Genomic DNA, 26,534 nt, shown 5'->3' with positions numbered 1-26,534 from the left:
AATATGTTTTTCTGCCTTGCCAAATGTTTTATAATGTTCCTAATATGGGCGTTTATGATATGCCTATGACAAGTGCTTTGGTGTAATAACGTGCTTCCTGACTACTGCTTATGTTGCAGAATACTGAGTAACCTGTGTGTTATTTGTGACTACTGCTAGTTTGCAGAGTAACCAATGTTTAATGTTCTGACAACTGCTCAGGTAGCAGGATACTACTGATATGTTATGTTTGGTCTAATAATTGCGTTGTGTACAATACAGTATATTTTCATATAACTTGGTGTTGTGTTTCCTTTGTGGTGGGGATAGTGCGTCACGTGTGTTGAGTGTGTTGTATAAACGCTTTACACATTGCCTCTGGTATAGGCCTGACTGCTCATGCCAAGCTACCAAAGGGGTGAGCAGGGGTTATCTTGGACGTGTAACTCCCTTGCCCTGACTAGAGTGGGTGGGTTCTGCCCGGCTTAGGTGCATACCCTAGCCAACCTGAAACCCCATTTCTAACAGCAGGTATTTCAGTTGGACAGTGTGCAACCCAAACAAAATTGCTAGCGTTTGGGGTCTACTTAATTTAAAAAATGGTAGGGGTTATAGCCTTAAGCCCACATAGATTTGGGCATACTTTTTCCGAAAAACTTATTACATAGGTCAATAACTAATGGCTTGTCGATAAATCCCAGTCTCTGTTTTTTTAAGGCATTAGGGCCATTCTCTAGTATTAGAAAAGATTAGAAAATAATCCCAACAATACATTTTGCTGGATAAATTCTGAAGACATTAGCTAAAACAGTAATAGAGTTTCCAGTAACTTCAAATAATTTGGGCATAATTGTCAGAACGCATAGCTTACGATTTTAGATTTGGGGGACATGGAGATGCAGTACTTCAAAGCCACACATGCCAAGTTAATTTAGAGGAAGGAAAGGCTAGCAATAGTCACAGAGTGTCAGCAACACTTGGCCAAAGGCATTTCATTGTGGACAGTTTATTACACAATGGTGTCCAGCAATGAAACTACATTTATCAATGAATCATTAGATATAAGTTTCATTGTGTTCCACAGCATCCTACAATGTTGCTGCAGCCAGCATCCTACAATTTGGATTTGTGATTTTACTGAAAGTACAGTTGCTTCTATGGGGCCACTTATATTAAGGATACTAAGTTAATAGGATGGAATACACTTATAAACCTTTCTAATGTGAGGTTGAAGACTGACTATGGAAAACCTCTGAACTACAAAACAGTCATAGGGATCTACTAGAACTGCACCAAATTTTAGTTTTCCCAGTCTAGAAGCTCCTCTTCGAAGTATTTTCAAATAACTCATTTATAAAATAGGGGCCTGATTTACAGTTTTAAGGACAAGGTACCAGTCACAAATGTGGACGAGTACCATATCCATCAAACCCTTGTCGATCCCCTCTTTTGTGAGTTGGACAGACTGCCAACTTTCCGGAGGCAGTGCCCCCACTTACTCTGCTGTTGGAAAGCTTACTCTGATGGAGTATGGGCCATCAAAGTAAAGACATCAGTTATCCCACCATATTTAGTGCGGATGGTCTGATATTTTTTTCTGCCTCTCAGTCCCAGGAAAATCCTGGAGATCTTGAACAGAAAAAAATAAAAATGCCCCGTAACCCAACCTTGGGGAAAAAAGTTTGTTTCTCATCAACTTGAAAGACAGTAGCTGCACACCAAGGTTGTTCTGAAGGCATAATATTCACCCCTGGGCTGCCTGCGATCTCGCGATATGTGAGGTGGAAGCCCATCAGAGTGGTGGATGTGAGTCGTTGGAGCACTTTCCTGCTCTGTTTCATCTTCAAGCAGCTCACAGCCAGCCCTGGGGGAGTTTGCCTCACAATGCGAGGTCGCGCCCGCCATTGTGACAGACAGTGAGCGCATTCCTCACCTATTGCTGCAATTTCAGAGCAGGCACACTCTTTAATCAATTAAATGTTTGAATCACTGTATTTTCACAGATTTAGGAACATAAGCTGAAAACAAACAAACAAATATATATATCTATATATATATATATATATATATATATATATATATATATATATATATAGATATATATAGATATCCGAGAAAGAAGTGACTCAAACAGATGATCTCACTGATGATCTTTATATATATATATATATATATATATAAAGGGGAATATGCTTCCCTTTTCCGCCCATGTTTTTCCTCACAAACTTTTTAATTGAAAATGGACAGTGAGCACTTTACAGTCTTCACATGAACTTCAAAATTATATTTTTCCTCAGTATTTTTTAGTTTAATTAACCTCTGGAATCTCTGCATGCCCAATAATCCTCAGCGCGTGATAATTATCAAATGCTCCCATGCTTCCAGCACATTTTTCTGAGTGCTTTCTCATGTTTCACAACTTCCTGGAACATTGGCCTCTTCAAATGAAATGATTACTTTTTTGTGCAGTGAACTGGTTGATAGTTTTTATTATTTTTTGTTTTTTTTCTAAATTATTCCAACTCATTGTGAGTACGTAAGGTCCTCACTCACCTTTTGTGCATCCAGTGTGCTCCACCTAATTTTCTGCCTCACTTGCTTGCGGCATCAGTACTCAGCTTGGCACCCTATCTCTTAAATGGGGAAACAAGGAATTTTAAACTTCCACCACCATTCCATAGTTAGAATCTGACTTACTTTCTTAACAATATGGATGACACAAGCTCTCAAAAACCTGACTCCTATTCAGGTACTAATCCCACAACTTCTTCATTCAGTAAAATGTCAATGGGGTTAAATAAAGAGCCAACAAAAGACGCCCCTTTTCCAGAAAAATCCTCCATGACTTCTATGGTTATGATAAATGAGGAAATTTGCACACTGAAACTCTTCATGGAAGAGACTACTAAAACGTTGCAAAATTTAGATGGTAAATGGTCTTCATTGGGGCCGCAAGTATCACTACTCCCCTCAACATTCAGAAAGCTTATAGACCTGGTCCCAGAATTTCTGCTAAACCACATATACATATACAGATCGTTTACAAGTAATATCTGCTGTTAAAGCTAAAAAGCAAATTATCTGGGCCTTCCCTAGAGTATTCTTCTCCTAGGATGTGGCTAAAGTCACTGCAGATCACCAAAAATAGTTCTTGGATATGCATCCTCAGTTGAGAGCTATTAATGTTAGTTTTCGGCCTAATTCATCCATGCTTGTGTAAGGGAACATATAAAGACAAAACAACCATTTACGAGGAGCCTGCTGCACATAAGAAATGTCTTCAATATGTGGAAGAAAGGACATGGACACTTCAAGAATGACTTAATTTAATTTGTTCTTATGTCTGTTTTTCTGTTTTTTATTCACTTACCTGAGTTACTAGGTTTTCTTTTATTGCTAGGGTTGTTTTTCTTTTATTATGACATGCCTTAGTTTCTTAATGTTTCTCTTCGTATGATAAAGATATTTGTCCTCACATCTCATTTCCCCATGGTCTCACTTTCATGTGATGTTCTCGTCCAAATCAACGCCGCCCTGGGTTCCTATGGAGTTCGGATGTTGTTGCCTTCGTCTTCTGGTGTTGCCACCCTCCCTCTCATTCTGTGTTTTGTAGGTATGTTTTTCGGTCATTATTTGTATGATTTGTACTGTCTATATGCTCTCCGTTTTGCTATTTTTTTTACTGATGTTTCTTTTTCCGGTTCTATTTTGTCATTTTGATTTCCATGCTTCCCTCTCCACCACCCCTTTCCCCCTTTCATTTCCAATTAAATTCAGTTCTTATTCTCATCAATACTTCTTTCCTGTTTCTCCTCCTTGTACCCTTCTCCTCCCTTCCCTTTTTAATCAAGCAAAATTCTCATTCTCTCCAACATTTGATTTATTACTTTTTCATTTTACTACTGTAGACGTGTTGATTGTGCATACTATTGTTCCAGGATTTCATTCAAGGTTGCTAAAATGAATATTAAAGGGTTGGGTAACCCTATTAAGCTGCAGTGGGTTCTTTCACATTTAGCTAAACTGAAAATCGATGTTGGGTAACTAAAAGAATCACATCTTTCTGACCCAGAGGTTGCCAAGTTAAAACAATGCTGGCTTGGTAATGTTTTAGCTTCTCCTGCTTTGGGGAAAAAGAATGGAGTATTGTTTCTTTGTCACAAAAAGTTGAATGTTAATATTGTTAACCAAGAATCTGATTCTGAAGCTCGATGGATCATTGCTAAGTTTCTTTTTGATAACACACCCTGGAGTATCTTTAATGTTTATGGTCCTCTTTCTGTTTATAATACCCTTTGGACCAACAATTCTGACAAATTGCTTTTGCGTGATGATGACTATAACATTGTTGGTGGAGGTTGCACCCAAATTCATAATCCTATTCTGGATAGAAATTCAACAGTCAAGTTTGTTCATATCAAAATGCATTTTCAATTTAAATCTGTTATCCAGCGTTAATCGTTAGTTGATAAATGGAGGTTATGTCACTCAGATCTCCGGGAATAAACTTTTTATTCAGCTCTGTATCATTCAAAATCCTGCACAGATTATCTTTTTTGCAGTAAATCACTGGCCCAGCATGTTCTTCAGTCTGACATAGGATCAATTATGATACCAGATCATGCACCAGTGTACACAGACTTTGACCCAATGCCCTATTTACACACATGCAGGTAGACTGTGCTTTAATAATTCATTACTTTTGGATGCTAAATCCATATCCCAATTTGAAACCTTTAGCTCTGAATTTTTTGTTATTAATACTGATACTTCCTTTGGAATGATTTGGGATTCCTTTAAAGCATCTGCAATAGGTTTTATAATACATTTTGTCTCTCAAAAGAAAAAAATGTATGGAAACACAATCTAACAAAATACTTGGTAACATTAAAATTTTAAGTATACTTATTATCACTCTAAAACCAAAATTTCCTTTCAGCGATTGATTGATGCTAAACTCACTTTTAATAGATTAACTATGAATGCCTCCTTTTTTTATCTATTGAAGAACAGTGCACATTATTATGGTGGCCAAAATAAAATGGGATAAATTCTTGCAAATTATTTAAAAATCAAAAGAGATAGAAATGGAATAATGTCTCTACGAAATAGTGCAGGAACTTTTCTCTTTAAGGACAAAGATATTTTAAATGAAGTTTTACACTTTTACACACATTTATCTTCTCCAGAAATGCAAACATTGCAATTAGATTTGATAAACCACTTTCAATCCATTACTTCCCTTCCCTCACACCATATTGATTTCAACTCATTACAGGCAGATATTTCACTTTCAGAAATCACTCATGCTATCTCAATACTACACAGAGGGAAAGCTCCTGGGCCCGATGGCTTTACTATTGAATTTTATAACCTCTTGGATAAGCTGCTCCTTCCCAACCTTTTACTCTTATTTAACTCATTGATCATTAAGGGTACTTCTCAAGGCTCTTTCCAGGAAGCCCTGCTTTGCTTAACTCCAAACAATAATAAAGATCTCTCCCAGTGCAAGAATTACTATCCCATTTCTTACTTTAATACTGACTACAAAATGTTTGCAAAAATGTTGACATCGCGTATTGATCCTAATTCACCTAATCTCATAGGAGTCGAACAATCCAGTTTTGTAAAGGGACGACTATCCTCTGTTAATGCTCGAGTATTTTTCTATGTCATAAGCAAGGCCTGTACATTGGGTCATCCTATTGCCACTATTACTTTGCATGCAGAATTTCTTTTTGATAGGATAGGTAAGGATTTTATGTTTCAGGCATTAAAATGGATTGGTTTCCATCCCAAATTGATTGGTTTCATTTCTTTGCTATAAAGGCAGTAATTTTTGTTAAAGGTATGCTTCCAGCTTATTTTTCATTGTTTAGAGGGGTATGCCAAGGCCGTCGCCCCTTGTGTTTTTTATTGCACTTGAACCTTTTCTAACTAAAATTTGACAAGGCACACATATCTCAGGTTTTCAAATTGGATCCCACCAAAATAAGATGTCAGTTTATGCAAATTACATTCTTTATACTGTTCCAACCATACAACTTATATTCCTCCTTTTCTACAACAAGTTACTGTTTTATCCTAACTGACAGGTTATCGGCTTAATATTGATAAGTGTGAGGTTTTACATTTAAATGGTTTGTTTAACAAACAACTTTTTGATCACACAGGATTTGTCTGGCAACCATCAAAGATATAGTATTTAGGATTGTGTTTTACACAGACGATTAAAGAAACTTTAAATTGAACTTTGTTTATATTAACAAAACACTAAATTATAATATTGCAAGATGGCACGCACTTTTTCTTTCTTGGTGGGGCAGAATTGATTCTAATAAAATAATTCTTACTCCCTTGTTATTATATGTTATTGCTAGGATACCTGTCCTTATCCCTGCTTACTATTTAAAAAAATAGATGCTCTTCTATCAAAATTCCTTCGGAAATGCAGATCTTCTTGAATAGTTTTATTCTGATTAAAAAAGGAAAAATCTAATGGAGACCTTAACTTTCAAAATATAAAAAAAAATACCATTATGCTTTCTCTATAAAAACACGCTGATCGATGGTTTTCTTCCATTCTCCCCTTACACCCCCCTCTCTATGGCTACAGTGAGACAAATCTCTTCCTGCCCCTTTTAATTTTACAAAAATTCTTCTTTCGCAACAACTTTTTCTCAATCATGTTTTCATGTAAACCCATGACATCTCTCCTACTATCCACACATTCCTCGGTTTCTACCTTTCAACAACAACTCATTTGGCATAATAAAGTACTACATACTAAGAATCGTTCTATATATTGGAAGACCTGGCGAGCTGAAAGTTTTGAATTGGATATTGCAATTTTTGAAGATGACCAACTTGTCCTGAACTCTGAGTAAAATTTTCTACAACTCCTGACACCTCTACTATCATCCACATATCCCTCAGTTGCTACCTATCAACAGCAACCTATTTGGCATAATGAATCACTACATATTAAGAATCATCCTATATATTGGAAGACCGGGGGAGCTAAAAGGTTTGATTTGGATATTGCAACTTTTTGCAGATGATCAACTTTTACCTTTTCACGAACTCCAAGTAATGTTTCTCTGCCATCTACTTCCAAAACATAATATGACCTTTTATGTACTCCCCTCACTCAATACATTTTCACTTTGCCAAATACTTCCTTCGCTCCCCCAACATCCACTACACTTTTTCCATTATTAAACAATGATCCATTGGCCTTTGCTTTCATAAATCACTACAAATGACATCAGATAGGGCAAAGACTAAGAATTAACTAGCTTGGGAAAGGGATCTTATGGAATGTTGGCCTATTACCTTACAGGATAAGATATGGCGTAAACGTCATAAAACAGTGTGGGCTGCTAATACTACACATACACTTTTCCCCAACTGCATTCTCTTCTTGTTGGTCCTGTTCATGCACCAATGCTGATTTAAAGGATATGTTATTTTCGTGCCCATTTATTTATCAATTTTGTAAACTGCTGTGGTCTCAAATTAAGAAGATTTTTAAAGTTGCTCTTTGTTTTTCCTTCTTTCTGGGTAGTTTGGCTCCTCAGTGGCCCCACACTACCTCACGTTACAAGTTGATAGATTTATTCTTAGTTGTTGCTTTTCATTTAATAACATCAAGTTGGAAATAAGCTCAGAACGTCACTTCCAGGTTGTGGTGGAATGCTGTTTGCTTTCATCACAAATTAGACACCAACTATGTTTCTCCTGTATCTTTAGCTGTTATGAGAGATCTATTATAGCTTCCATTGACTATGTATGTATCCCTCTCTGCCTCACTTGTTATTAACAATATTACTATGTCAGATAATGTAAAGAAGCAGCCTTGAACTTCACCTGATTACCCTTTTTGTACTAATAAGATAACGTATAGGATTTCATACAGCTATATTTATGATGTTTATTTTTTCTTTCTTTTCACAATGTCTACAGTTCTTTTAGTGTTCTCATTTTTCTAACTTATACATTTTAGCTACATATTGTCTTTCTTTTTCTCTGTCCTCCCCATATTCCTTATGTATTTATGCAGTTTCTTACAGTGTATACTTTTCTTCCCACCTTTGTATACTTTTTTAGCAAATACTTTCTTCAATCACTGTATTTTATGCTCAATAATTGTGTTCTACTTTTGTTATTAGGACTTACATTACTTATTGTAATGCTGTTTTATTTTTGGTGTTATTAAATAAACTCCAATTTTAAAAAAGAAAGAGTGATGGATGTAGTGTCCTGTTCCACTCTGACTGACAGAGGGCCACCTGGCAATCTTTAAATCAAGCCCTAAGATCTCTTAGACAGCATCTTGGACTTATCCTCTAAATCAGTTAATGCATAATAGCTTAATAGTGAATTTTACCTAGCTGTTTGGAACCCATTAAACTTTGACGAAGACCGAAGTAAAGATCCAATACTGCATTCAACATTACCCCTTCAAAGAAAGAGATTTGTCAAAGTGAGGATAGGGTGTCTGCCCAATTGCAGCAAATGTACGCACTGAGGCTGAACGTTCTCAAATTCAGTAGATTAATAAGTATTTTCATTACTTCAAATTTAGAACGAGAAACATACACATATAGTGACAAACGTTTAACTGAGAAGTACGTACCTTGGTGTCCTGTTGGCCAAGATGCAAATCGAACCTCAATTTCTTAACTTTTAGTTTTCTCCTTCACAAAATAGATAAAAATGTAAAAATAATGAGTCTTCTGCTGTCACAAAGTCACTAGCTATTAGATTGTTTTGTTTAAATAAAAGCAGATAAAAGCTATAATTACATTTATGCAATTTGACAAATCAACAAATCTCGCTTGTTAGTTCTATAGCGATAGTTACGATGATCTTTCTGTTTACAGCATTAAGGTCTTTGCATTACTAAAAACTCACTTTTAGTTTCATGTGTCTCAATGCATACCACTTTATTGTTAACAGTAGATATATACTAATTTCAATATCTGTGGTTCAATGAAATTGGTTTACAGAAGTTACCATCAACATCCACAGATGTTGCACAAGTTTTTTAGCCCGAAAAAAACATCTGCCATAAACTAGATGTAGCACTATATTAGTTTATACTTTCTAAAAAAGTCCTAATTCCCCTGTAATGGTCCCAAAATTATTTAAATTTTCTCTGAAATTGGATCTTCATATGGGCAACCAGCCCCTTTGGGGAGGAGTCAGGCACTTTCACTAACTGTGTTATGGTTTTTCATGGATTCATTCACATTGTTTGGGTGGTGTAAGTTTTACTTACATTGGCCCTCATTACAACATTGGCGGCCGGAACCGCTGTGCGGTCGCCATTACGACATCCCCGCTGGGCCAGTTTCCCAGTTTCCACCCGCCGGCCCAGCGGGGATGTCGGCCGCAACATTGGAGCCGGCTACAAATGGAGCCGGCGGTGTTGCGGCTGTGCGACGGGTGCAGTTGCACCCGTCGCGCTTTTTACTGGCTGCTTTGCAGACAGTGAAAAGCTTCATGGGGCTGTGCCAGAGTGCAAGGGCACCCAGGGGCCCCACGACTCCCCTTTCCACCAGCCTTTTCATGGCGGTTCCTACCGCCATGAAAAGGCTGGCGGGAGGGGGACTTGTAATCCCCTGGGCAGTGCAGCAAGCAGCGCTGCCCTGGAGGATTAAATCCGCCGTGACCACTGTGGCGGAAAACCACTGATCCTGGCTGTACGACTGCAGCTCTTCGGCCACAGTCGTAATACCAAAGATTGCACCGCCAGCCTGTTGACGGTGCAATCGTCGAAACAGCCCTGGCGGTCTTTGACCGCCATTATACTTTATTCACTTGTCTTGCCATTTTAATGTACTCCGTAGGTCCCCTGCTTTATGTTTAGAGATAGGAGCACATTAATGTATGTTTGTTTGGGTGTGTGGGCCTTTAACTGAGTGTATGCATGTTCTGGACTAAGAACCAAACTAAACAGGTAGGGTGTACCAGCTAGTGCCAGTGCTTCCAGGGTGATGTAAAGGCAAGCAGAAGCAGAAGTCTGTGAGATCTAGATCAAATTCTGAGAAGTATGAAAACAGACGGCATCCAAATTGGTCTCCATTCACTATCATACCTTACTCATGTTTTTAGAGAGGAAGTATTATTGTCCCAAAAGTTGAAAAAGTTTTTACAAATAAACTCTGCACACCAGTTAACTTGTGGGGGAAGGAAACATTATCATGTTTTCACTGCCCTCCAATGGCTGAATAGACTCCTATGTGGTATCACCAGGAAAGGGATTTTGGCTCCGCCCACACATTGGGAGGCAGGAGTACATGATTTGATTAGGCAGACGATGTATGCTTTCACGTGATTTGAGTTGTGTTTGATTTCATGGAGTTTAATAAATACATTTTATTCTAAATGCCCTACTTCTGATATTTTATCATTCTACAAATGTATCAAGACACCCACGTGTTAGTAAGTTAATAAATCTGTATTTGATAATTAATAGCTATTAAAAATTAGGTGATCAGGTCGAAATGACAATCATTTTATAAAATAGTGTTTAGATAGGTTACTGGAGTAAACAAATAATCAATATATCATACAAAACACAGGTACCATCTATAACACTGACACTTCAGGGGGGTTTGATGGACATGCCAGTCTGTGGCACATGTAAGATGACAATTTTGCCAGTGATATTGTCTCCTAAAATAAAGTCACCATTGTTCACACAATGACAATGGGGATAATCAATGTATAATATATGGTAATGTATATAAAATTGTCACTTAAGCCTTTAGTCTATCCATCACTCTGACATGATAGTTGACGTTACTTGCACTAGGAAGTCATATTGTTCTGGTAACTTTCACTTAAAGTGGGTAGGCATTGACTCCTGGATGGTTGCCATATTCTTTGTAATTTAACAATGAAAAGACTGGCGGGGAACGAGGTCATAATCCTGGGGCAAGTGCTGCATGCAGTGCTGCCCTGCGAGATTACGATCTCTGCCTGCCCCCAACCGTTCCCAACGGAGGTGGCGGACCCCTGGTGGTCTAACCGCCAGGGTCTTAATGTGGCCTGACAGCCACCATGGGGCTGGTGGTCTTAAGACCATCAGCCTCGTAATTGGCCCCATAATGTTGGTTAGTCTAACTGCTTTATGTATGCAGCTTTCTGTCGTTGTTTTACTCAGCTCTGACATTCTCACATTTCAGGAAGACTGAAGATCTTTATATTTGTGATTCCCACCAACATGCTGTGAGAAGAAGAGGTCATAGCCTTAATGTGAGCTTGCATATGGGTTAAAGAGAAGAACCCACAAATGTAAACTGGTGTCATGAAAGGTATGAGAGACAGATCACTTTGTGGCTGAGCTCTCAAGCTTCTCAACTCGAAGACCCTCAGAGGAAAGCATGTTTTTAATGAGAATAAACTATGCTCACCTTGAGAAACTTGGTCTGAACTACGGGGCAATACTACAGGAAAATGTGTAATGTGCTGTGTTAAACAACTCATCTAAGCATGGTGCAGGTTAATAAACATAAAAGATACATATAGACCCTCATTCCAACCTCGGCGGTCTTTTCAACAGACCGCCGAGGGACCGCCGTACGGAAGACAGCCAGTGCTGGCGGTCTTCCGCACGGGCCATTCCGACTGCTGGCAGCGCTCCGCCCGTTTCCAGACGGAGATCCGCCAACAGCCATACTGGCGGCAGGCGGGGAAGTGGAGGTAGCTCCACCTCCACCGCCACGCCAACAGAACACCACCCAGCGAATCACGACCTGTGATTCGCTGTGGCGGGGTTCTGTTGGCGTGGCGGTGTCGGCGGAGCTGCCCCCATGGCTCCCGTCCCCTCCCGGAGGATCACCGGAACAGATAAGGAGATCGTCCGCCAGGGAAGGGGGGTGGGGCGGTGTTGTGAGTTGCGTGCGTGCATGGGGGTGTGCGTGTGTGTATGTTGAGGGGGCGTGTGAGTGCGTGCGTGTATGCGGGGGGGTGTGTGTATGTGCATGAGTGTGTGCATGGAGGCGGAGGGGTGTGTTTATGTGCATGAGTGCGTGCATGGATGCGGGGGGATGTGTGTATATGTTGGGGATCGGGGTGGGGAGGGGGGTCCTGCAACCTTTTGGGGGTGGCAGGGGTGGTGGGGGGGTAGGGGAGGGAGATGGGGTGGGGGTGGGGGAGACCCCTATCAGTGCCGGGGAAGGGATTCCCTGGCACTGATAGTGCTTACCGCCATGTATTTGATGGCGGTCCCGAACCGCATGAAATCCATGGCGGTAAGCTGCGGTCAGGCGGGTTGGAATACCGCCGGCGGTATGTGTCGACCGCCGGCCTGGAGACCCAAGTCGTTACCGCCGTGGCGGTCGGAACGGTGAAGCGGCGGCTGGCCATGGCGGTAACCGCCATGGTCAGAATACATGAAAAAAGACCGCCAGCCTGTTGGCGGTCTAACCGCAGCTTCACCGCCGACCGCCACGGTTGGAATGAGGGCCATAGTCTAGTTTACCCTTAAGAAACAAGAAAGAAGGGCAATAAATGTCATTAAGTGAAGAACAATTGATAAAGAGAAATAAGGAAAGTGAAGGAAAAAAATTATGCAAAGTGTAAAAATGCAGCAATCAACTGAGACTGAAATAAGACGAACATTAGAGGACAGGAGTGCATCAAACAATTTCACTAAAGTTCACTGAAACGCACAATGCATCTTGGGCTGGGATAAAATCAGTTACTCTGAATGCAACTGGTTGTTTTTCAGTGGGATGTTCCAGGTATTCCAGTAGATTTCTCTGAACTTGGTTGCTTCAGTACTAGTAATTCCTCTTTAAGACAATTGTACCGGGCCTCTCCACAAATGAAATAGGCCGAAACAGGAAGACAGGTTTACCAAATACATTTTTGCAGGTTCTTATGGAGGTATTCCACTGAGTGTAGTTCACTTTGGGAAAAGTAGAACGAGAATCACCCAACTAGAATAGGAATATCCATTGCCCAGTCCTTAATGACTCAAATGAGTTTCAGCCACTGGTCTGAGAACTCCTTCAGTTAAAGGACCTTCTAAGCCTTCAATCACACCAGGCTTAGGATTGAAGCTGAAAAGAAGGCAAGGCACTCTATCCATAGCATGCCCATCCCCTACTAACCCTGACGTCCTGTCCAAGATGTTGAATTCCACATCTATGGAGCAAATCCTTTAGCAGCAGTTAGGCCTCTTATTGAGGAAACTCTCAAAGAAACTCTCAAAGTTATCCTCCATTAATGTGATTTCTTCCTCAACACAAGCAGGGACATCTTTTATGTCTTATCTCACCAGTCTAGTCTGCTTTATTAGCCATGTTGAGCATTCCTAGCCTCCAATCTTCACCTTTTGGGAGCTAGGCTTGAGCCACACATTAATTTATTTTTACATCACAGACAAGGAGTCCAACAGAGAGGAGCCAGTCGGTTTGAAGGAACCTCATCCGTTGAATTGACAGATGACTGTAACCCATTTGCAAAGATCTGAATGCAGGATGAAGAAAATCCCTCCCACAAATCACCTATCTTAATATTAGTGTTCGACTTTTCATCCTTGGTGTGTTCTCCCTTAACTTTTTGCCTCTTTTCCCCAGGTTGCTGATGTGTGCTGGGCTCTGATTTTGTTGTTTTTGTTACTCTGGGCACTTTACCACTATTAACCAGTACTAAAGTGCAAGTGCTCCTTTACAAAATGTGTATGTAATTGGCTTATCCATGATTGGCATATTTGATTTACTAGTAAGTCCCTAGTAAAGTGCACTGGAGGTGCCAGGGTGTGTAAATCAAATGCTACGAGTGGGCCTTCAGCACTGGTTGGGCCACCCACATAAGTAGCTCTAAAATCATGTCTCAGACCTGCCACTGCAGTGTCTGTGTGTGAAGTTTTAACTGTAAATTCGACTTGGCAAGTGCACCCACTTGCCAGACCTAACCCTTCCCTTTTCTTACATGCCAGACACCCCTAAGGTAGGCCAAGGGCAGGGTGCACTGTATGGTTAAGGTAGGACATATAGGGGGTTATTCTAACTTTGGAGGAGTGTTAATCCGTCCCAAAAGTGACGGTAAAGTGACGGATATACCACCAGCCGTATTACGAGTTCCATAGGATATAATGGACTCGTAATACGGCTAGTGGTAAATCCGTCACTTTTCCGTCACTTTTGGGACGGATTAACACCTCCTCCAAAGTTAGAATAACCCCCATAGTAATGTGTTTTATATGTCCTGACAGTGAATTATTGCTAAATTCGTTTTTCACAGTTGCAAGGCCTGTCCCTCTCAAAGGTTATCATGGGGGCTACCTTTAAATCTGATTAAAGTGTATATTCCCTTTGCGAGCGGATGGACATGTGGAGTTTGGGGTCTCTGAGCTCACAATTTAAAAATACATCTTTTAGTAAAGTTGATTTTAAAATTGTGTGTTTGAAAATGCCACTTTTAGAAAGTGGCTATTTTCTTGCATATACCATTTCTGTTACTCTGCCTGTTTGTGGATTCCCTGTCTGGGTCAGGTTGACAGATGGGCAGGTTGCACCTCACACTAGAGAGTGACTCAAAGGGAGCTTGGGTGTAGCCTGCATATCCTGATGACCCATCTGTGGTAGGAGGGAGGGTATGAGTTGTCACTCACACCTGAAAGGGCTGTGCCTGCCCTCACACAATGGAGTCTCCAACCCCCTTGTGAGTGTCTGGGGCCTGGCCTGGGCAAGGCAGGATTTCACATTCAAAAGAGACTTTACTTTGATGTAAGCCTACTTCAAAAGAGAAATTGGGTATAAGAAGGGCACCCAAAACCACAGACTTTAGAAACACTTCTGTAAACAAGAGGAACCCCTGCCTGGAGCAGGGCTGAAGAGCTGAAGAAGAAGAGCTGCCCTGCCTGTGACTGTGCTTTGTGGAGCTATCCTGCAGTTGCTGCTTCTGCCAGATTAAGAGGGCAAAGACTGGACTTTGTGTGCCTTCCATCTTGAGAAGAAATCTCCAAGGGCTTGATTTAGAGCTTGCCTCCTGTTGTTTGAAGTCTCAGGGACAGCAAAGACTTCTCTCTGCCAGCGCCTGGGGTCTCTGGAGAGACTCCTACTCTGCCCGGTGGTGCCCATTCAGTTCCTGGGACCCTGAAAGGAGAAGCTGGCAGCCTAAAGACAAGAAAATCCACGCACAGAGCTCCGTGCGGGGAAAAGATCGAGGCAACTCCGATCTGCGGCTGAGGAAATAACGCGCCGCCGGCTCCGCAGCTGAGAAACGGCGCTCACAGGAAACACGACTGAAGAATCGATGCACGGAGCAGGAGAAACAACGCGCAGCATCTCTGACGGAGGCTGGGAGATCACAACCCGCGCTGTTGGGTTTTCGGATTATCGTGCGGCTGGATTTCTGACTCAAGTACTGCTGGGCGTGAAAAAACAACACAAGGCCTGCCCGGACCCGAGAGTGCTGACCGGATCAACGCATCGCTCTCCTGCAGAGAGAAGAAACAACGCGCCCGACCCGGCGAAAGGAGAAATGATGCACGGTCCCGCTTGAGAGTGGAATCAACGCATTGCATGCCCTTTTTGACGCGCACTTGCCTGTGCGGGGTTATTTTTGATGCACCCAAGGTACTTTTACACGCTGATAGCGTTAGTGTGTGTTTAAAACTACTTAAAGACTCCTTTTGATTTTGAATTGATGACTTGTGTATTGTGGATTTTTTATGTTTTGGTCTTGTTTTGTTTAGATAAATATTTCCTATTTTTCTAAACCTGTGTTGTGTCATTTTGTAGTGTTTTAATTAAGTTACTGCGTGTGTTGGTACAAATACTTTACACCTAGCACTCTGAAGTTAAGCCTACTACTCTGCCAAGCTACCAAGGGGGTAAGCAGGTGTTAGCTGAGGGTGATTCTCTTTTACCCTGACTAGAGTGAGGGTCCTTGCTTGAACAGGGGGTAACCTGACTATCAACCAAAGACCCCATTTCTAACAATTAGGATGTTATGGATGGGATGAACTGTGAATTGGTAGTTAGTAGACGGTTATTCAGATAGGCAGATTTACTCTCCAGTTCCCACGTATAATAACCTTATTTATTTAAAATAAAGATAAAGTTACTAACTGTTCAATCCTCCATAGCTCTGAGATTGCATGATTACTGTGAACCCAGTAGTTGCTATCAGACTAAATGCAATAGTTTAGGCTCAAGTTATGTTTTTTCATTTTAGGATAGATGACCACAATGCACAAGGCCATGAGAGGAATGTTTGGACAGTGGGCATCATCTGTTAGTTTCACCAGGGAGATCTCTTTTCGGTATTGCTTTTTTTCAGGAAATCAAAATTAAAACCAGATTAAAAACATATGAACTTGACTTGATAATTGAGAGTATTATGATCAGTTATATAACATAGGATGTAATACGTGAAACCTTGGCACTCAACTCAAGCCCACTGTTTATAGCTTTCCTATATATGAAATGCATGTTTTCTCAAAGAGGAAACACTATTTTCGATTACCTTGTTCATTTAATAAAATCTGAGAAATTCAACCAGTTTCTGTCACGGGCATGAATTCATAATTTCACAATCACATTTTTGTTATGAGCTTTATTTCTCCCTTTTGCTTGGTCTCATTCAATTTAGTATGAAATGTTTCAATGGCCTGAAAAAATCCCTTTTATTAAGTTATTGCCTTGACTGCAGAAGTATGCTGATACTGCAAATTTTGTAATTGGAATTTTGAACTGATGCGTCTGTGGCTTCAAGCTCGTGACCCGACAACATACGCGTATAGCCATGGGATACTCAATAATCATCACTGCAATTTAATATGTGCAGATCATGACTGATAATAATTTCTGCAAAGTGTACCTTGCAGTAGCTTTGCAGCGCTGTGTTTTCCAGACTCGTGTGAAACACATGTTCTGTGGAAAAGGAATAACGTCAAGGCTGTTCGCAAAAGTACAAAGCTTATTTTAAATTTCACTTATGAGATATGGGAGCACCATAGCCTATCGTGATGAAGGAAGAAATCTGCCACCCTTACATACAATTTTCAAAGGTCCTAAATAGAATCAATCCAGAACTCTAGCTGAATTATATATATATTTTGTAAGGTTCATTTGGAGCAATTCAGAGAACAAGATGAGGAGCTGCCTGTCCTCAGTTAGGGCCTTAGATGTCACTGCCAGATTATTGTTGGGGCAGATTCTTACTGCACTGCTACTCATTGTCAAGCCATAGATCAGCCTATAAGTAACGCTTAATTTGTACAAGCATAAGTACTCCATCCCAAGTATTTACTAAGAAGCCTGCGGCAGATGCTGTTGAAAGTTGGCATGTTGCATGCCATGGTAGGGCAGTCTTGATTCCACTTAAGACCTTTTTAATTCACCACCAGGCACCCTCAGCCCTTTTATTTATTCTTGCAGACTTCTGCCTTCTCCCTTTGTCGTCGTTTTTCTGTCTTTCTCTTCCTCTTTCTTACTTTCACTTTCTCTGGGTGAAAGTTTGATGTGAACAAATGAGTGTCTGCCTCCAGAAAAGAGTGCTGGTAGGAACCACCTGCAATCCCAGGCAAAAATTAAGCACTGCATATAAGTACATCATTTGTGAACAAGAATATCAAGGACAAAACATCAGCTACTAAAATATGGTGTCCGGAATATCAACTACTGAAATATTGCGAGTCTAAGTGTATACAGGTAAGCATAGAATTTATTTTCTTAACTTTGAGGTATATGTGGGGCTCTACTAATGAGTCACAGGGACCCCATCCTCTCAGGCCTATTTTTCAAAAATAGGGGAAAGTGATGCTTGGTCCCCTTTCCAGAGCCTCAGTGAGGCTCTGGGCAACCTCACGGGCCAATTTCAAAATAAAGGGGAGGGGGCATTGTGACCCCCTTCCCTGAGCCACCAATGGGCCCACGGACCCCATCACCTGCTGGGTTTTCGAAAATAAGCGGGGGCATGCATGGCCACTATTTCCACAGGGAGAGGGGTGTAAGCCCTCTTCCTTTAAAGACCATGGCGATGGGGTCCCCAGAGACCCCTATGGCTCAGGGAGGGGAGCTGGGCACGCTCTCCCCTCTACAAATATCAGATGACCCTGAGGGATTGGGTCCCCAGAGTCCCTCATGGCTCCGTATTGGGGGCTCTGTGCCCCTTCCCCTCAATTTAATGAAAAAGACCTGGGGGATGGGTTCCTTGGGGTGCTTAGTGGTTTGGGCCACATGCCCTGAGCCTCTTAATTAAAAAACAAAGGATGCAGGTGATAGGGTTCCTGGGGCCAAAAGCAGTTCGGTGAGGGGGCTGTGCACGCCCCCTTAATATAAAAATATGACCAAGGGGAATGGGAACCCTGAGACCTTTAAATGCTCAGGGAAGTGGCTGCATCACCCCGTCTTCTTTTGGTTGACTAATTGTCCCTGGCAATGAGGTCTGCCTGACTGCAGCCAGACCCTATGGACGACCCACAGTGAGAGGCTGGCTGTCCACAGTGACTGGATGAATGGCCACAGGGGGCCATGGATTATTATTTACATATGGTAATGAAATATTACTTTATGTTATAAAGGAAATTCAATGAAAAAAATAAAGGTTTAAATGAAGTTAGATTCAGGTGAAGATTTTAATGACAACATAACATTTTAAACTTATAAAACCACTGAAATTCACCAGTTATAATTATCTCTAGTGACCATAATTTGTGCCCTAAGTGAACACTAAATCAGGTCCTCATCATACACAGACTTGTCATCAGTGATGCCATTTCAAATGTAGTGATTTAATCAATGATAACCAGTGTATGATATGTCACTCCAATCTTCACCACTCAACTCTATGCCACTCCACAGTACAGTATTCTATTCTAGGCCGCTCCAGTCTATGTCAGTCCAGTCCATGTTAACCCACACAATTCCACTGTATGCCACTCTGTTCTACACAACTCCAGTGTTCGCCCCTCCACTGTAAGGCACTGTACGACATGGTTCTCTATGACACCCCACTCCACTGCCCTGTACGACACACCAATCCACTGTATGCCACTTCACTGTACTGTACGACATGCCACTCAACTCTACGTCACTACCCTCTATGCCACTACAATCTATGCCTCTGCAATGCACACAGCTGCATGCTGCATCACTGCACTGTACTCCAATGCACTTCCCTGCACTGTCCGCCACTGCACTCTGTGCTACTCCAGTCTTCGCTACTCCATTCTGTGCAACTGTACTCTAGGCCACTGCTCATTATGCCATTGCACTCCAGGCCACTGCACTCTATGGCACTCTACTCTACTTTACACCATTTTGATTGTAAGACTCTGCATTCTGGGCCACTGCCCTCTACACAGCTCTACTGTATGCCAAGCCACTCAAATCCACACCGTGCAACCCTAAACCATTCTATCACACCCCACACAATACTAGTCTACTGTATGTCACTGTACTCTATGCCACTGTACTTTACACCACTCTATTGTACGCCACTTCAAGCCACTTTATCCTGCTCCAATCCACATTACTCTGCTGTATGCCACTCCACACCACTCTATGCCACTTCACTGTACCCTGCTTCACTCTACACCATTCTACTCCATGCCACACTTCTTTATGCCACTCTATCCAACTTCCTTCTACCACACTTCACTCTACTCTATTCCACTATACTCTACATCACTTTACTCTATGCCACCCTACTCTATCCCACTTAATGCCAACACACTTCACTCTACAAATCTATGCTGTATGCCTTTGTACTCTAAGCCACTCAACTGTACACAACTCAACTCTACACCACTCCAAGGCATTATACTTCACACCACTCTATTCTACTCCACTGTATGACACTGCACTCTGTGCCACAGCACTGTATTCTGCACCACTGCACCCTACGCCACTCTATTCTATGCCACTCTATATTACCCCACTTCACTGTACCTCACTTCATTGTGCATCACTCCACTTTACTCTACTCCACTCTAAATCACTCCATTCTATACTTCAAGACTCTACAACACAAGACTCTATACCACTCACTCAACACTATATGCCATCCACTCTGCATCAGAACACTGTACACCACTCCAATGTATGCCATGCCACTGTACGCTAATCCACTGTATACCATACTCCACTGAATGCTAAAACACACTATCCCACTTCACGCTATTCCTCAGCACTGTATGTGACTCAACTCTATGCCACTCTACTATATATATATATATATATATATATATATATATATATATATATATATATATATATATATTTATATATATATATATATATATATTAGTGTGTGTGTGTGTATATATATATATATGCATATATATATAGATAGATACACACTCAGCAAACTTTTTAACAAATACAAAAAATGATATAATTAATTTCCCCTACCTCTACAGTGCTTGCTAAAGTAGTTCCTATACATTTAAAACACATTAAACATTTGCATTTCACAGTAAACCACAGAACAAACCAAAAGTGTTGTCTGAATAATATAGCTGCCTTTTCATTTTATAAGGGTTGTCATTAATCAATAGCATTGTGCTTTGTGTGTTGTGTCATAGCCATGTACCACTTCATACCATGAAAGTACTGTGGTTTAATGTGGCCCAATATATCATTAAGACTTTGGGCCATATAACTTTAAAACTACTGAACTAATTTATATAAAATATCAAAAAGGACCCTTTTCACACCATAATGTATATGCCTGCACAATTGTATAAAAATCCGTTCATCCACTTAGATGCTAAGTCTGTCTAAAAAGTCTCAGATTCCACTGTACACCACAACACTCTGCGCTACTTCGCTCTAAGTCACTCCACTCCACACTGTTATACTCTACGTCACTCTACTCCATGCCACTCTACTACACTGTACTTCACTGTAGCCCTCACATCACTCTACACCAGTTCACTCAAACCCACCTCACTCTACTGTACTCCTTTCTACACTACTCTACTAGACACCACTTTAATCTATCCCATTTCATCGTATTCCACTTCACTCGATGCCACTTAACTGTATGCCTATCTACTCACTTCACTGAACACCATTCCACTGTATACCACTGTAGTGCATGCCCCTCTACTCTACTCACTCTTCTTTACAAAAGTTCACTCTACCTTAACTCACTGTGCCTCACTTTACTCTACGCCACTCCAATCTAAGCCATGATACTCTAAAACGCTCACCTCTCTGCCACTCTAATCTATGTGACATTAATCTATGAAACTCCAAACCACTCTACTCTACTGTACACCACTGTATTCGATGTCACTTCATACCACTGCAACCTATGCCACTGCACTCTACTCTGTACCACTGCACTCTATGCCACTCTAGTCTACACCACTCAACTCTCTACCACTTTACTCTATGTACCTCTACTCTGTGCCACTTCAATAAGCTCTACCCCACTCCATTCTACACCACTCTACTCCACTGTTCTCTACCTCACTCTACACTGCTGCAACTGCACCACTGCAGTTTACGCTGCACCACTTCACTGTACCCCACTTTACTCAACACCACTGTAATCTACACCATGCTGCTCTATGCCACTCATCTCTCTGCCACTCTACTTTATGCCATTCTACTCCATGTGACTTTACTCTATGCAACTCCAAACCACTCTACTCCACTGTACACCACTGTACTCTACACCACTGCAACCAATACCACTGCACTCTACTCTGTACCACTGAACCCTATGCCACTCTACTCTACACCACTCTCCTCTAAGCCGCTCAAATCTCTGTCACTTTACTCCATGCAACTCTACTCTATGCCTCTCCAATATGTTCTACTCCACTCCACTCAACAGCACTCTACTCCGCTGTATTCTACTCCACCCTACACTGCTACTGTGCACAACTTCATTCTATGCCACTCTAGCCCATGCCACTCTACATTACCTCACATCACTCTACACCAGTTCACTCAAACCCACCTCACTCCACACAACTGTACTCAATGCACTCTACTTTACCCCACTTTACTCTACTCCACTTCACTCTACCACACTTAATTCTACCCCAACCTCACTGTACACCACTCTACTCTATCCCACTGTACTCTCTGCTACTCTTCTCTATGATACTCTACACCACTGCAAGCCACTCTACTCCACTCCAACATACACCACTCTACTCCTGTGTACTGTATGCACTGCTCTCTACCTCACTGTGTTCTATTCTGCACCAAAAAACTCTATGCTACTCTAGTCTAAGCCACTCTACTCTACCCGACATCACTGTACCCCACTTCACTCTGTCACTGTACACTACAACACTTCATGCCTCTCTACCTCCCTTCACTCTACACTTCACACTACCCTGCTCCACTCTCCAATGCTGTAACGTACGCCACTCTAATGTTAACCACTCTACCCCACTTCACTCTACCCTACTTTACTTTATGAAAAAAACAAAGGTTAAAGCTAAGTTATAGTTATGAAAACATAATTTATTATTTGTACACCGAAAGAACGTAAAATACACAAACCTTAGTTAGGAAAACATTATTAAATATTTTGAATGCTAAACAAACTTAAACTACACCAATGCTGTAAATTCTAAAGGTAATATTATGAATTCAATTTGTAATTTTTGCCCAGGACAAAATGTTGTAAGGGGGTCATAAAAATGAAAAGAAACTCCCCGCTTGGGGGTTTGCTTCAGAAAAGCAAAAAAAAAATGGCAAGCTGGCTTTGTTTGATGGCTCAATTTGCATTTGTATATCACAGAGAGTGCTCCAGTTCTGTTGACAGAAGCACTTTTAGATAAGCGGCGTCACCAACATGGTGCAGAAATTTCACTTTAGTGGGCAGGATGTGGTTGGGCAGTAGCACAGGGCCTGTGCCACCTGGGTGGTTTAACGAGCCATCTGCGAAAAGAAAAATAACCCCTTTGCTCGCCTCTGTAGTTTATCAGTTGGTGCAGTGGGCCATTTGACTTCATTTAATTCTTGCACAAAATATACAGTTAACAAAATTATTAATAGCAGCAATATGTATTTACCTTGAGAGTAAAACTAGAGAGGAGATATTATTATTCATCCATAAAACCTTGTATATAAATGCAAACTACAAATCAGGAAAATGTGTTAAGATTGTCCTGCTCTTAGAAGAGCAAAAGGGTACTGATGACCTTGGAGAGTGAGTCTGTGGTGCACTCATGCATTAAATCTCAGGGGAGGTTTGGGGAAGTGCATGTTTTCTTTTCCCTTTTATAAGTACAAGGTACATACTTTGATGTTGTAATTTTTGGTCCACAGTGCAAGCCCTAGATTACTGTGCAGGAGCTGAGGAAGAAAGAAATACCAGGCCCATGTGGCACTGTCAAGCTATATCAGAAATGTATAAGAGTCCAGTTGAGCGTAACAGAGGCTCGGATCATCGTTGCATGGTTAAACTACCAAAAAAAACTAAATGGAAACTTGACCAGGAAGAGGAAAGAAGAAACGAAATAAACAACCAGTTATATTATAGGGTAGGGTAAGTACATTCAAGACAGGCAGAAACAAATAAAATAATTGGACATAATGCATGCAACAACAATGACTATGTAAATAACGCTGGAGAGGTACTAGCACAACCCTTTTGTGTAGGTATTGTTGAGGGAATGAATCAAGTGGGAGGATGGAGATAGAGATTATGTAGAAGTAATGCGTGTATGGGAAGGAGGGAGGGACGAAATGAGTGGAAGAAGGGAGACACTCAGCCGGGGGGTTTCACACCAACCCTCATTCCCATCAAGCTTTAACAGGCCCAAAGAGGCAATGTACCACTGAAACAATTCCCTAACCTCTCAGTCCTTTACCTGGACATCTGGACTCAATGCCTTGGAAGGAGATGTTAACATGTATTTGCAGGTTGAGGGGCTCCAACCATAGATGAAGAGCCCAGAGCAGGAGAGAGCAAAGAATAAAGAAAAGCAGGGGAAAGGGGGTCAGCCCATGCTGATGTGGGCAGCTCAGAGTCCCACAATATGAGAACCCATAGGTGCACAACAGTAGTAACAGCAAAAGACACATAATTCGATTTAAAGTTGTTGAGAATAGCCCTGTGTGCGTTGAGAATGTACAACTCTCAAACTGCACTTCGGGTCATGTTGGAGATCATTCCAACAGCCTCTAACTTTCCATGACTCAACCAAAGATGGCGCAGTCATAGTGGACGAGAGCAAAAGGTAGATTGGAACGGAGGGATAGGTATCAGACCCATATCGCCTGGATGAGCTTGGAGTTATGCGACTAAAGGAGTAGGGGTGCACAGCAACAATAGTAACACCTAAAAAGCCCACCCAGGGTCCCTGAGAGTTTGCAATCCACGTCATGTCCAATGTAAATGGCGTCTTAGTTAGACACATGAACAAAATACACCTGTTGATTTAATATCAAAAAGTGACACACCAGCTCTATTACAAAGGCAGATGATAGTAAGAGCCTACAGGGACAGTAGCTGAGGCAATCTTCTATGTTTCGCACCCGAGTAAAATATTTCCAGGCATAAAACACGGAAACTACCTGCAGGGTTGCTTTTCTCATGATGAGCTCCACTTAGCATCAGTCCCCGAATGTCACCATTAATTATGCAAATTAATTTTGCCAGGTTGCGATTAGATATTTTGCACAAAATATCCTAAAAAGGTCATATGAATCTTTTTGTTGTGTTTGAAGCCCATAGTTTTTTTCCTAACATGGGTGTAGAATCCCTAAATGTATTTACAAAGTGAATCATGTGGCGGACACATTGGAGTATTATGCGAGTACACAGTAGTGATGTCCACACAATCAGTCCTGCTTCCTGAAGCCCTTAATGAGTTGTATTTTCCATTAGCAAAGTACCTGTTATCTTCTATAAACCCTGATAAAAAAGTGTTCAATTAATCTCAAACAACAGATTCCAGGCTCAGTATGTGTTGTACCAAAGCCAGTGCCATTTCAAACAGCCTGGAAGCCACTTCAAAGCAGGCTTCACTGGAACGGAAAGGCACAGCGCAGCAGAGAATTAAGTGGGTCCCTCAGAGCAGACCCTCTTCACACCGGACAAAAACACTTGTGCGTTGAAAGAGAAGGTTGCCATGGTAGGCGCACAGATTGTAAAAAAATATATACATATATCGGATGAAATGAAAATTGTTGCTGTTGTGGCCCGCGCAAATCTTCATATTTAAAAACCTGCCCCTTATGAATGAGCGCATGAATTTGAACATAACGGTTTGTTGGTTCCACTTCAGGGCATCATTTGCTCACTGGTTAAATTGATCTGAGCATATGTTTAGTGGGACATAAGCTTAATGAGTCGGAAACAACTGCATATACGGTACTTTAGGGAGGGGGTCTGTTTAATGTGGGTTTTTATGTTCAACGTTTGTAGTCCTATGGGAGGCAAATGAGGAATGTCTTATGAATCATGTTTGGCGTCGATATGAAAAATGAAGGTTTTATTTTACCGTGTGCAAGTGAGAGAAATGCAAGGCTTATATGAATTATGGTGTGTATAGCTTGTTATATTGGGTCAAAAAGTAGATCAGCCGCATTGTGTAGAGAGGGATTACTTTTAGAATGAGAATCATATGTTACCAGTCTGTTTGGAATTTCTTCAGTACTCCAAATTTTAAAAATCTCACTCTTATTAAATGCAAGTATACTATACTTAAAACAAGGCCTTCACTTCAAATGTGATTGAGGTTCTTCTCAAGGAGGGTACATTGTCAGGAATCGCAGCAGTGCTTCATACTCCTTATCAGAAGCACACAATAAAAAAATAAAAAACAAGCACAAACGTAGATACAAATGACAAACTAACTGGTGCTTGCAAAGGATTTCCTCTGAGTAGTTAGTTACACACAAGCTTTATTCGGTCTAAATAACCTTCAAAGCAATAACTTACAACAATAAAATCATGGTCTATACATAATAAATATATAGCAACAAGACTAAAAGTAGATAGTAAGAATAAGATAAAAATACTATAAAATGAGGGATCTGCCAGTGTCCAGAAGGAAAAAATTGAAATGAAACTTCACATATGCATCCCATCCTATAAGTGAGGGGCAAGTTCCTTTAGTTAACTGCTTTAAACTTCCTCATCAGTAATTTATGAGAAATTCAATGAATATAACAATTTGAGTTAAATAGGGTAAAATCAGGGATCGGTTAATATCAGATCAATATAATCCTTTAAAAAAAAAATAATATGTACGTATGTGCCAAGCGGACGCAAGGAACTTGCTGACCGCACAAGTTAGGAGAGAGGAACAATCTCTCAACATCAACCTAAGGGCGTCTCTACACGTTCTCAACCCCATGTTCCTACAAGCGGGCCAAAGCCATTTCTGCCGAGCAGTACCATAGGCAGGACAAATAAACATAAAGTGCACTACAGTTTCCACAGAACCATTACAGCAAGGGCATTTATCGGATGGCAGGGTGGAGCTCCATGAACTAGAAAAGGACTTCAGAGGGAGGCTTCCATACCTAAAACGAACATACAAACTTTTGCTTAATTGATCAGTAATTAAGTCCAGGAAGGGTTCAAAGTGGGGAAACCACTTATAA

General features: G+C 41.1%; 1 protein-coding gene across 6 annotated transcripts in view; it reads right to left on the bottom strand.

The window, feature by feature from the left end:
- The window catches only part of LOC138259714 (leucine-rich repeat and fibronectin type III domain-containing protein 1-like protein), a 3,031,897-nt gene that overhangs the window by 2,407,194 nt on the left and 598,169 nt on the right, over nucleotides 1-26,534 (bottom strand). For all 6 annotated transcript variants that reach the window (XM_069207608.1, XM_069207606.1, XM_069207609.1 and 3 more), the window contains one exon: nucleotides 8,618-8,678. The gene's annotated coding sequence lies outside the window, so the exon portion shown is untranslated. The remainder of the gene's footprint in view (nucleotides 1-8,617; nucleotides 8,679-26,534) is intronic.

The sequence above is a fragment of the Pleurodeles waltl genome, chromosome 9 (assembly GCF_031143425.1).
Source record: "Pleurodeles waltl isolate 20211129_DDA chromosome 9, aPleWal1.hap1.20221129, whole genome shotgun sequence".
NCBI classification, from domain to species: Eukaryota; Metazoa; Chordata; class Amphibia; order Caudata; family Salamandridae; genus Pleurodeles; species Pleurodeles waltl.
This window is presented reverse-complemented; position numbering and strand designations above follow the sequence as displayed.